The 11,744-nt window shown below is 32.5% G+C and overlaps 1 pseudogene; it reads left to right on the top strand.

Moving 5' to 3' along the window:
• The first annotated feature begins 1,852 nt into the window (after window positions 1-1,852).
• On the top strand, window positions 1,853-10,956 carry LOC129903564 (uncharacterized; annotated as a pseudogene).
• The last annotated feature ends 788 nt before the right edge of the window (window positions 10,957-11,744 follow it).

The raw sequence follows: 11,744 nt of genomic DNA, 5'->3' as shown, positions 1-11,744 counted from the left end.
CTGACACCAGTCATGGCCTACGGGGTTGGGTCGTGATACAGGGGGTTTATCTGAACCCCCTTTGTTAAAAAATTACACTGTATATATAAGATAATTTTTTTAATTTATGTGTATATATTTAATATTGAACCCCCTGAGCATAAGCCAAAGGACTAGCTCAGTGGTAAAAGGGGTTCAATATTTTGCCTTAGCTTATCTTAGCTCGCGGGTTCGAATCTGAATAACCACATTTTGTTTTCCTGATTTTAGGTACTTTTTTAGGCTTAGTTTTTGGCATTATTTTAAATTAAATGTAAATTAAAAAATGACTTCTTAACATATTATTTTTTTTAATTTGAAATCTTTAATTGAAAAGTCTAACAAATAAAAAAAACCTCTTTTTCTAGGGATTTTATTATTTTATTTTCTCCCCCAACTCTTCTCTTTTATTTGGACCAATTGACTGCCTGGTGCCTATTGCTCTTTGCTGCTGGCTGCTGTCCGTTCTCCATTGCCACTGCCCGTTACCGCTGCCCCACTATTGTAGCTTGTAAGTTCTTATTCTTTTTTTTTTGTTCTAAAACTTTTCAAAATTTTATAATGGTTGTTTGATAAAGGGTGGATTTTGCTACAGCTTTTTAGATATATACCAGATTATTTTTAGATGACTCTTTGTCTTGATTCTAATTTTTTTTATTTGCCCTTTTTGGGGATTTTGTTGCTTTCTTGAAAAGTTGATTGCTTGTTTGAAAAATGTGTGGTTTTGACACAAATTTTAGCTATATAACATACACCAGGTTATTTTTGGATGACCCCTAGATGCTGAATCTTTTCTTTGAACTATTTTGGGATTTTGTTGCTTTCTTAGAAAGTTGAATGCTTGTTTGATAATAGGTTCTTCTGCCACAACTTTTAGCTATACCTCAAATTATTTTTGGATGACTCATTTTCTTGATTCTGGATTTTTTGCTTCATTTTGAGATTTTGTTACTTTATTGGGACTTCACTGGGTTGTTGTTGTTGTTGTTGTATAATGATATTTATTGTCTTATTTATGTGCTCTTTAGTCTTTGTGATTCAGTCTCAAGCTTCAATGAAGAAGTATTTCACCAAAGTTTTGAAATCAAGTTTAGCCTCTCATAGTCATAGTCAATCTAACCAAGAAGAAAATACTAATCATTCGGAAGTATCATTATATTCTTCTCAAGAATTTGATTTGGGTTCTTTAAAGTTTGATCTTGGTGAAAGAATCTCAATATTTAACCATTATCCAAATTATCGTGATGTTATTAGAAGAGCATACCTTTTGAATGGTCCTTGCCAACCTCGTCTAGCGGTGCATCAATATCCTCAAACAAATATTTCTGGATTAATACATCATTTTAATCATGAATGATTTGATAGTGTATATCATGATTGGTTGGAGTATAGTGTTAGTAAAGATGCAGTCTATTATTTGTATTGTTATCTATTTAAAGACCATAACATTCATCAAGAAGGAGGTGAAGTATTTTCAAGTGTTGGGTTTAAGAGTTAGAATAAAAAGAGTAGTCTTGATAAACATATTGGTCTACCAAATAGCATACATAATCAATCAAAAAAGAAATGTCAAGATTTATTACGACAACAGCAGTCTATTCAATTTGCATTTGAGAGGCAATGTAATCAACTCAAGCATGGATATTGGATTCGCTTAAGTGCTTCAATTGATGTAGTAAGACTTCTCATAACTCAAGGATTTGCATTTCGAGGTCATGATGAATCTAAATCATCACTTAGTAGGGGTAACTTTCTTGAAATTCTCTCATGATATGCAAACAAATGTGATAAAATTTGTGATTATGTACTAGAACATGCTTCTCAAAGCGATCAAATGACTTCTCCAACGATTCAAAAAGATATTGTGAGTGCATGTAAAATAGAGACCATTAAAGCTATTCTTGAGGAATTAAATGGTGATTGCTTTGCCTTGCTAGTTGATGAATCCTTTGATGTGTCACGCAAGGAGAAAATGGCTATTGTATTTCAATATATTGATAGAAAGGGATTTGTGATGGAGCGACTTATTGACATTATTCATGTTCAAGATACTAGTGTTTCATCTCTAAAGGAGGCAATTGTTAATTTACTTGCTCAATATTCTTTGAGTCCATCAAGTGTGTGTGGACAATGTTATGATGGGGAAAGCAATATGCAAGGTGAGATCAATGGCCTTAAAATATTGATTAGGCAAGAAAGTAGATCGGCTCATTCCATCCATTGTTTTGCTCATCAACTTCAACTAACTCTTGTTGGGGTCTCTAAAAAGTGTTTTGAAGTGGGAAAACTTATAGTATTGGTCTCAAATATTTTAAATATATTGGGATCTTCTTTTAAATGTATGGATGAATTACGTGATTCTCAAAAAGAAACAATTAAAGAGGCATTAGCTATGGGTAAACTTACAATCGGTGGGGGCTTGAATCAGCAACTTGGTCTTTCAAGAGCTTGTGACACTCGTTGGGGATCTCATTATAAATCCTTTAATAATTTTATTATTATGTTTGGATCTATTCTTGATGTTCTTGAATCACTTGATCTTGATGCACGAAATTTGGATAAAAGAGCTAAGGCAATGGGACATCTCGAAGCTTGCCGAATATATGAGGTTGCGTTCATGTTGGATTTGATGAGAGATGTATTAGCAATTACAAATAAGCTTAATAAATGCTTACAAAAAAAGAAGTAAGATACCGCACATGCCATGCTACTTGTTGAAAAAACAAAGAGAAGGTTGCAAGTTTTAAAGAATGATGAATGGGACTCTCTTATTGCTAAGGTATCTACATTTTGTATCAAACATGATGTTTTCATACCTAACTTTGAGGAGCCACATGTTAGCTCTTTAATATCATGACGAAAGCTTGCTAACTATACAATCTTACATCATTATCGTGTTGAAGTAATTTGCAATCCTATTGATTGGCAACTTCAAGAACTTAATGATCGTTTTGATGAGGTGACTACCGATTTACTTCATGGAATTGCTTGCTTAAATCCAATTAACTCATTTTTAAGTTTTGACATCAAGAAAATAATGAGAATGGCTGAATTATATCCGGATGACTTTGATGAATCTAATATGAGTGCTCTTGAGAATCAACTTACAAGTTATATTGTTGATGTTCGTGATGTTGATGAAAGGTTCTCCGATCTAAATAGGCTTTGTGATCTTTTGAAATGATTAGTTCAGACAAAGAAACATTCTACTTATCCTTTGGTATTCCGCTTAGTGAAACTTTCTCTACTTCTACCAGTTGTCACTGCCTCCGTTGAAAGAGTTTTTTTGGCAATGAAGTTTATCAACAATGACTTGCGGAGCCAAATGAGTGATAATTTTTTTAGTGGTTTTTTGGTGCCTTATTTAGAAAAAGATGTATTTGATAGTATTTCTAATAATGCTATTATTAAGACATTTCAAGATATGAAACCTCGTAGAATACAATTATAATAGTGTATATAGTTGAATTTCAATTGTAAAATAGTGTTTTGATAAGCTTATTCGTGTGTTTGGTTTCTTAACCCCCCTTCAAGGTGGTGTAATTATCACTATGTTTTGTAATACATATCAAGATATAATAATTTCTATTGTTCAGGGTGTTTTTGTATTGTTTTGAAGCCATTTTATGTCAATTTTTTTTTGTGGAGAAAGAGTGTTTTTACTTTGAGTTGGTGTTTATTTTAAGTCTTTTTAAATGTAAAAATTCATGTTTGCTCTCTATTTGCATTTTCAGGAGCTAAAGATAATTCAAAAGAAACTGAAAAATGTGTAGAAAAACCCCTGTTTTTTGTAAAACAGGTATATTTGACCCGACCCATTTATTTATGGATATGATTAGCGTGTTTAATTTTTTTTAAACCCCTTCATCAAATTCTTGGCTCCACCACTGACGGTACCAATGACATGTCCATGGCTACCTCAAAAGAAACATAATACTTAACAATAATAAAAGGATAAAGAGCTCCTTCAAATACAAGAAAGACTCACCAAATAGCTGGAAAGTAATGATCTCCAACGATCCGCCTGTTGAGGATCTCAAACACCTATATCTGCATCATAAAATGATGCAGGTCAAATGACGTCAGTACATAAAATATACGAGTATATAAAATGGAAGAAAACTAAGGACAAATATCAAGAAACTCCTCTCACGAAGACTCAGCTCAGAACTCAACATTATTTCAACATCAATATGTAATGCAAGTTTAAAAATAATAATAAGCAAATGTTTACTCAATTGGAAGTTTCTCTAACCGACAACCATCAGTTATGAGCTAGTGATGATAAAACGAAGCGATGTCGTTGCCACATCCATCCAATATCTTGCCAGTATAAATGACATCACCATCTTGGATGTAATCATCAAAGTCCTCTTTTGGGGACATAAGAGGCATAGCCTCCATCCTACGCTGGCTACATAGTTTTGGGGTTTGAGTCAATTAAACTCTTACCCAACTTAGTTCTCAATACTACTCCCAAAACATGTGCACATACTAATCTCATCATCTAGTCTCATTGAACTTTAATTTAAAACATCAAAATCATATCATTACCTCTTCATCAATCATCAAACTCCAAAACATCATATACATCTCATCAAAACATCTTGCTCAAAATATCATTTAATCCAAATAATCAAATTTATTTAAACTCAATACTTTTGCTCTTTCAAAACTCAATAAAATACATATATAATATTAATTTAAATCACTTTTTTTGTCAATGCATATTAAAAGCTAACATTTTTACTCAAAACATGCATAAAAAATAATCATGAATAGCAAATCAATTTGGGTTCATGGGAAAGAAGCCATGAAGAACAATTCCAATAATATGAGTGATTAAAACAATAATAATCTCAATGCATAAATACATTTAACTCAATAGAAGAAGAATTAACTCATTTAGAATTCAAGAATTAGGGTAAAACTCAACTATACTCGATTATGATGAATTTAAATATTGGATGTATGGACGAACTCAATACAATGCTATGAATAACCTTACATACCTAGAATCCAAAACTTTACTCCGAATTGAAGAACTCAATAAACACTCTTGAATCTCTAGCTTTTTCTCCTCGTCGGAGCATTTTGTATACTATCCGAAGTATAATAATCATCGTAATATTATTTATACACTATTAAAAACTAAAAAATTATTTGAAAATGAGTAAAGAAGTGTATAGAGAGAAGAATTGCTTGAGAGAGCTTGATGAATAAAATAAAAAAAATAAGGTGGATATTTATAGGTGTGGAGGAGGGACCTAATAATAAATAAAAATAATTACAAATGATGATATTTAAAATTCAATGGAGAATTGTGATGTCATGGGTGATATCAAATGAAGGACTATTGATGTCACGGGTGATGTCAAATGGATCTAGATCTTTTATGGTTGGTGAGATGAATCTTTTTTTTACGGAATACCTTTTTTTCGGAGCTACATTTGAATAAAATAACTTTCTAATTAAGATTTAGTGTCTTCATATGAATTGTAGCTATAGATGTCTAATTTCATATTGTTTTAGAATCAACCGTATTGGAGCATCTTATAGTAAGATATGATTTTTCTTCTACAAATACTTTATTTCGTTACAATGCCATATCTTGCAAAAATTAATTTATTTGGCCTACTTAGCCTCTGAATCTTAAGATATAGTCTCACAAAAGTTGTAGGTAATGATATGGGGTTATTGAAAAATTTGAATCACCTAATTTGGACCAACCTATGAAAAGTTATGCCCAAAATATAGAAGCAGTAGCATTTTTGTCGAGAATTAAAACACCACAATAATGTTTTAAGGGGTGTTATAGTGTATTACTAGTCCATATATATTTCTTAATTGCATCATTCCTATCCCGCGTAATCCAAAAATCTTGATTGATATATATTTGCAACCTTTGATTGATGAGTTAAAATAGTTGTGGGTTCAAGGGGTTGAAACATTTGATGTGTCTCTTAAGGAAAATTTTAATTTGAGTGTTGCTTTAATATGGACTACTAATAATTTTCCTGTGTACGAAATATTGTCAGGGTGGGTGATTGCTGGTAAGTTAGCTTGTCCTTACTGTATGAAAAATACTAAATCATTCACTTTAAAACATGGTTGGAAAATTTTTCGGTTTGAATATCATCATCAGTTCTTGCCAATCGATCATGAATTTAGGAGTATGAAATATGCATTCGGAAAGAATAAAGTTGAACGTGGTTGTCCACCTCCAGTCTTGACTGTAGAACAAGTTTGGAATCACCGTACAAATTTGATGGGTATGGTGTTTCACATAATTGGACAAAACAGAGCATATTTTAGGAGTTACTATATTGGAAGGATAATTTTTTTTGACATAATCTTGATGTCATGCATATTGAAAAAAAGTAATTTGATAATTTATTCAACACAGTAATGGATGTGAATGGCAATATAAAAGATAATGTTAAAGCTAGAATGGACCTACCAGAATATTGTAGGCAAAAAGAGTTATGGTTGAAGGAGAGATGGAACAACAAGGTCTTCAAGCCTAAGGCTAGCTATTCATTTATAATGGATCAGAAGCATAAAATATGTGAATGGGTTGAGCAACTAAAGATTCTTGATGGGCATACTTCAAATTTGGGAAAGTGTATTGATATGGAGCACGAAAAGTTACATGATATGAAAAGTCATGACTGCCATGTCTTTATGGAAATATTACTTCCCATTTTATTTAGTGGCTTTCCTGATAGAATTTGGAAACCTATTACCAGAATTAGTTTGTTTTTTAAAGACTTGTGTTCTAATACGTTGAGAGAAAAACAACCTAATTCATATGGATCAGAATATTCCTATAATTACAAATAAGTTGGAGAAAAATCTTCCACCTGGATTTTGGGATGTGATGGAGCATCTTCCTATGCATCTGGTGCACGAAGCTCAACTTGGAGGGCCCGATTCAATACAGATGGATGTATCCATTTGATAGGTAAGTGTTTTACTCTTTAACATTTTTTAATTAATATTTTGTTAAAATTAATCATAATATAATATTATGTAGGACTATTGGCAAGTCTAAATGGGATATAAAGCAAAAACATGGACTTGAAGGCGCAATGGTTGAAGCCTATTTTGATAGGAAAATAACTCATTTAGTTTCTTATTAGTTCACAAGTGATGTGCCATGCTAGCAAAATAGACCCAATAGTTATGACGATGTTGATGGGACTAATTCTTCCGCGAAGCCATTATCAATCTTCAATCAACCAGGCAAAAGTTCAAAAAAAAAGTACAAGGAGGAATCTTACTGCAATGGAGTTTATGTCTACATCGATACATGTCTTGTTAAATTGATCACAAGTTAAACCATTTCTTGAGAAAGTTGTTATTTTGCACTAAATATGCAATGACAAGTCAAACCAACTAACTCAATGTCCATCCTCTTTGACAGCTACTTCGTGCATTTATATGGCAATGATAAAGTGTTTTGAGTATTTTTCAACATGGTTTAAAAATTACATAAGTCCTATAATATCTTTATAATGCTATCGTTATTTTAAAAGGCTACATTTAATTGAAGCTAATTTCCTACTTCTCAAATATTTACAGGTTTATGATAAACAAAATGGTCAATTTGACCAATTTTTGAAGGATACATCTTGGGGGGCATTAAGATTTATTCAATGGACAAGTATCTTGTAAATGGTTTTAAATTTAATAGTGTAGAATGCTCCAAATATAAAAAACTAACAATAGCGGAGTTTGGGTGAAAGGCTGTGATGGAGATTAGGATGGAGTTGATTATTATGGGGTACTCAAGGAGATTTTAGAAATGGAGTATTTTGGTTGATCAAAAAAAAATTATATTTTTTCGATGCAAGTGGTTTGATCCAACTCCAAAAAGAGGTATGAGAGAAATCAAACAATATAATATCATTGAAGTAAGGCACACAAGGGAGTATGGGGCATATGATCCTTTCATCATCGCACAAAATATTAAGCAAGTGTACTATGCACCTTATCCCTTGCATACAGATAAATCAGATTGGTGGGTGGTAATTTAAACCAAACCCATGAGTCATGTGGAAGTTGAAAACATGTTGGATGTTGCATACCAGGATGACGACATATCAAGTGTTCACCATATAGTAGATGCTGAGTTAGAAAATGATTTAAGCATCCTGAACATATATTAGAAAAGGTTGATATAGAAGCACTAATGAATGAAGGGGAAATTGAATCAATTGATGAGGAAGAATGGTCAGATGAAGAAGAATGGTCAGAAGAGGAAGAATGGTCGGAAGAAGAAAATGAGAATGAGGAGGAATAGCAATTAGTATGTTGAGTTTTTTTATATTCAGATATATATTTTTTATTCTTGAATGCTTGTATGTGAAACTTGAAATTTGAGGAAAACTAACTAGCCTTCTTCCGCTGCAAAATATTATTCATTCTTTAGCAGTAATCAGTTCACATGGTGTTTGCATGTTATGTTCTATTTCTTTCTTCTTGTGTTTAGATTTACCCAATTTGTTAATACTTACACTATTGATTTTGTGTTGTCTCAATCAATTATATGTCTATTTGATGTTGTTTAGAAGTAGTTGAAATATATTCCTGATGTTTTGTTCAATTATAGGATCCTGGACTAGCTTCTGATTGAATCATTTGATATTCCCCGATATAGGCTAAACATCTTCCTAATATACTGTTCATCTTCAGCCAATTGATATAAAGAGTTATTTTTTATATAATTTATATATACCACTAGGTATTGATGCCTCAAGTCCTTGTTTTCCATGTATATATAAGAGAATTCCTACAGTGAAATGAAAGAAGATTGAATTGGTGAAACCATTTCCTTTAGTCAACAATAGGAAGCAGAAGAAAGTGGAAATTGTTATTTGATTGAATAATTGAATTTTTTCTGCTTTAGTTTCTAATTGGGACTACATTGAATATGTTATTGTTGTAATGCTAAGAAATATTTTTTTTATAAATATATAATCTTGTTTTGACTTGAATGCTTTTGTTACTTAGATGGAAGGTGGTGACAAGAATATAGGTATTGATAATGCCCCTCAAAAGAAAAAAAGAGAGATAGTTTGAGTAGTAGACGACCGGCGGAAATACATATCAAATCATAGTCCACACAATCTCTCCCACCACGAGATACTCTAAAACATCGCTATTCTAGGTAGATAGAGTCTAATAGTCAAGTGCCTCCATAGATTCATCCTCTGCCATCTTATATGGAACCACCATTGGGATATACTCAGTCGCCCACTCAGGCACCTATGATGAATCCCACATTAGGGTATACTATCCCACATGGACACACTTATTTGGCTCCAGAGAATTAGCGACCGATATCTAATGTCTCTCGCACAGTTACTCACAACCCTGCAGACCCACATCCTTCATCAGCATCTACTTCACAACTTGGGATGTCAAATCTTCACCTTCAAGGAAATAGTTTTGAGTCTGACACTCTTACCATAGGCCAATCAGCTACACAAGATTAGGTCATTACACAAGTTGGCTTGAGGGATATGCACAACAAACTTGTCATCGAGCCTGATGGCTATACGTAAGATTATTTTTTTTATAAAATGTCTTAGTTTATAATTATCTCATAATTATCTTAATTTTAACCTATAAGTGTTTGAACTTTGTATTACAGTTTTAACCCGGATGATGATGTGGGGATCATTTCTCAGATCATCAAAGATCTCTATAGAGATGCATATCCGACTTGGGGAAAAATGTTAGACAATCTCAAGAGACAATTTTTAAAAAAATTTAGGGTATATTAATATTTATTGCTTTAACTCTATTTAAATACATATCTTTAATAATATTTATTAATAAAAAATTTATCTTGTCATTGTAGAGAAAGTGTGCTTGGCGTCCAGAATATGAAACCCAAATTTGTGCAAACGTTTACGAGAAAGCTGGACATTTACTCGCTAGTTTGTTCATGAAAGCTAGTAAAAATAATAAGAAGCCTCAATGGATTCTAGTTGAGGATTGGAAAAAGTTACCATTGGGAGAGCGATGAAAGGTTCAAGAAGATGAGCGAGATCTGTAAGAAGGCCAGATCATCTACTAAGAGTGGTTCTCTACACACAAGTGGGGCTCAGAGTCAGCGAAATGTGAGAAGAAAATGGGTATGTGTCATTTTTATTAAGTTATATATATTGTAGGTATTAATATTTAATTATTCTTGATTATAACTTAATTAAATTCATTTGAAGAAAAAGGAACTAGGGAGGCTGGTAACTCAGGCTAAGGCATTCAAAAGCTACACACACACGGAAGAGGAAAAATCTCAAAGATCCAGATGTTTGGGTTAAGGCACGATCTGAACAAACCTATTTACGCTACTAATTTAAAACAACAGTTGTTTTATTTTCTAAAATTATATTCTAATGTTATTACTGTTCAATTCAGAATCGATATCTTCAAGTCTTAGAGGATTTTTATCAAACTCAGCCAGAAGATAACCAAGGCATGCCACTTAACCAAGAGCAGGCTGAGAGAGTTTGACTAGATTCAATTGGTGGTTCAAGTAGATATGAGTATGCTTATGGCATGCCACAACGGACCTTTCGTGAGCATCATTCTAAGCTAGAAGGCCTAGGTAGTTCTCTTGATGATGAAATAAGGAAGACTAATTTGGTGATGAAAAAGAAGATTGATGATCTATCTAGTCAAGTTGAAGCCTCTCAAACTAGGAAAAGGAGGAGAGACATAGAGTATGCGGGTCTTAAGGCCCAATTAGATGTATTACTTACTTCGAGAGGGATTTTCCCTTTTTCTGATGATGTTACTTACCCTCCTCGACCTTCTCAGTCTTGACCTACTCAACCTCCAATATATGGTCAACAATGAGGTTTGGTAGATGAGTCTAGTAGTGAAGAAGATGATAAGGATCATGTGGAAAACACACTCCCGCATTAGTGAAGTTTAGAGTTGTACTAGATAATCTAAATCTACTTTGTCGTTGTTTTATGTCACTTATTATGTGTTTTGTGAATGCATGATAACTTTGGCAGTCTATTATATATAACTTACGACTTTTATGTTTTGTTCGTTCAAGTTCGAATCACTTTTAAGTTGTTTTTTGTATTGAGTTGATAAGAGAATATTTAGTAAATGATTTGATATATTGATATATTGTTGGCAGCTCTTTGAGCTTGATTTAGTTGATTAGAATATATATTGAATTAAAATGTCAGGTGGATAGCTGTAAAAGAAACAATAGCTTCCAGATGTTTTTCTAGAAAAGAGACCTCATGAGGTCACTTTCAAGTCTCTTTTCTGCATTTTATTTTCCAACAATTGCATAAAAGAGACCTCACTAAGTCTCTTTTTCAAAATTTTATTTTCAAGTAATGAGATAAATTGATCTCATAGGTCTCTTTTTTGAAAAAAAAATATATTTTTTCCAAATTAAAGAGACCTCATTAGGTCGCTTATTTATCTTATGTGTTTTAGATAAAGCGACCTCATGAGGTCTCTATTCATGAATTTATATAAATTTAATAATAGTTAGATACCTCATAAGGTCTCGTTACGTAAATATAAAAATAAATAATTACGCAGGGACCTTATGACGTCTCTTTTTAAAAAAAATCAAATTAAATAAATAATAAATTAGCGACCTCATGAGGTCTCTTTCTGAATAATTCTGGGAAAAATCGTAGGGACCTTGTAAGGTCTCTATTTGGAGACCTCATGAGGTCTCT

Source organism: Solanum dulcamara, chromosome 9 (assembly GCF_947179165.1).
Source record: "Solanum dulcamara chromosome 9, daSolDulc1.2, whole genome shotgun sequence".
Classification (NCBI taxonomy): Eukaryota; Viridiplantae; Streptophyta; class Magnoliopsida; order Solanales; family Solanaceae; genus Solanum; species Solanum dulcamara.
Note: the sequence above shows the minus strand (reverse complement) of the source record. Positions and strands in the feature narration are given on the sequence as shown.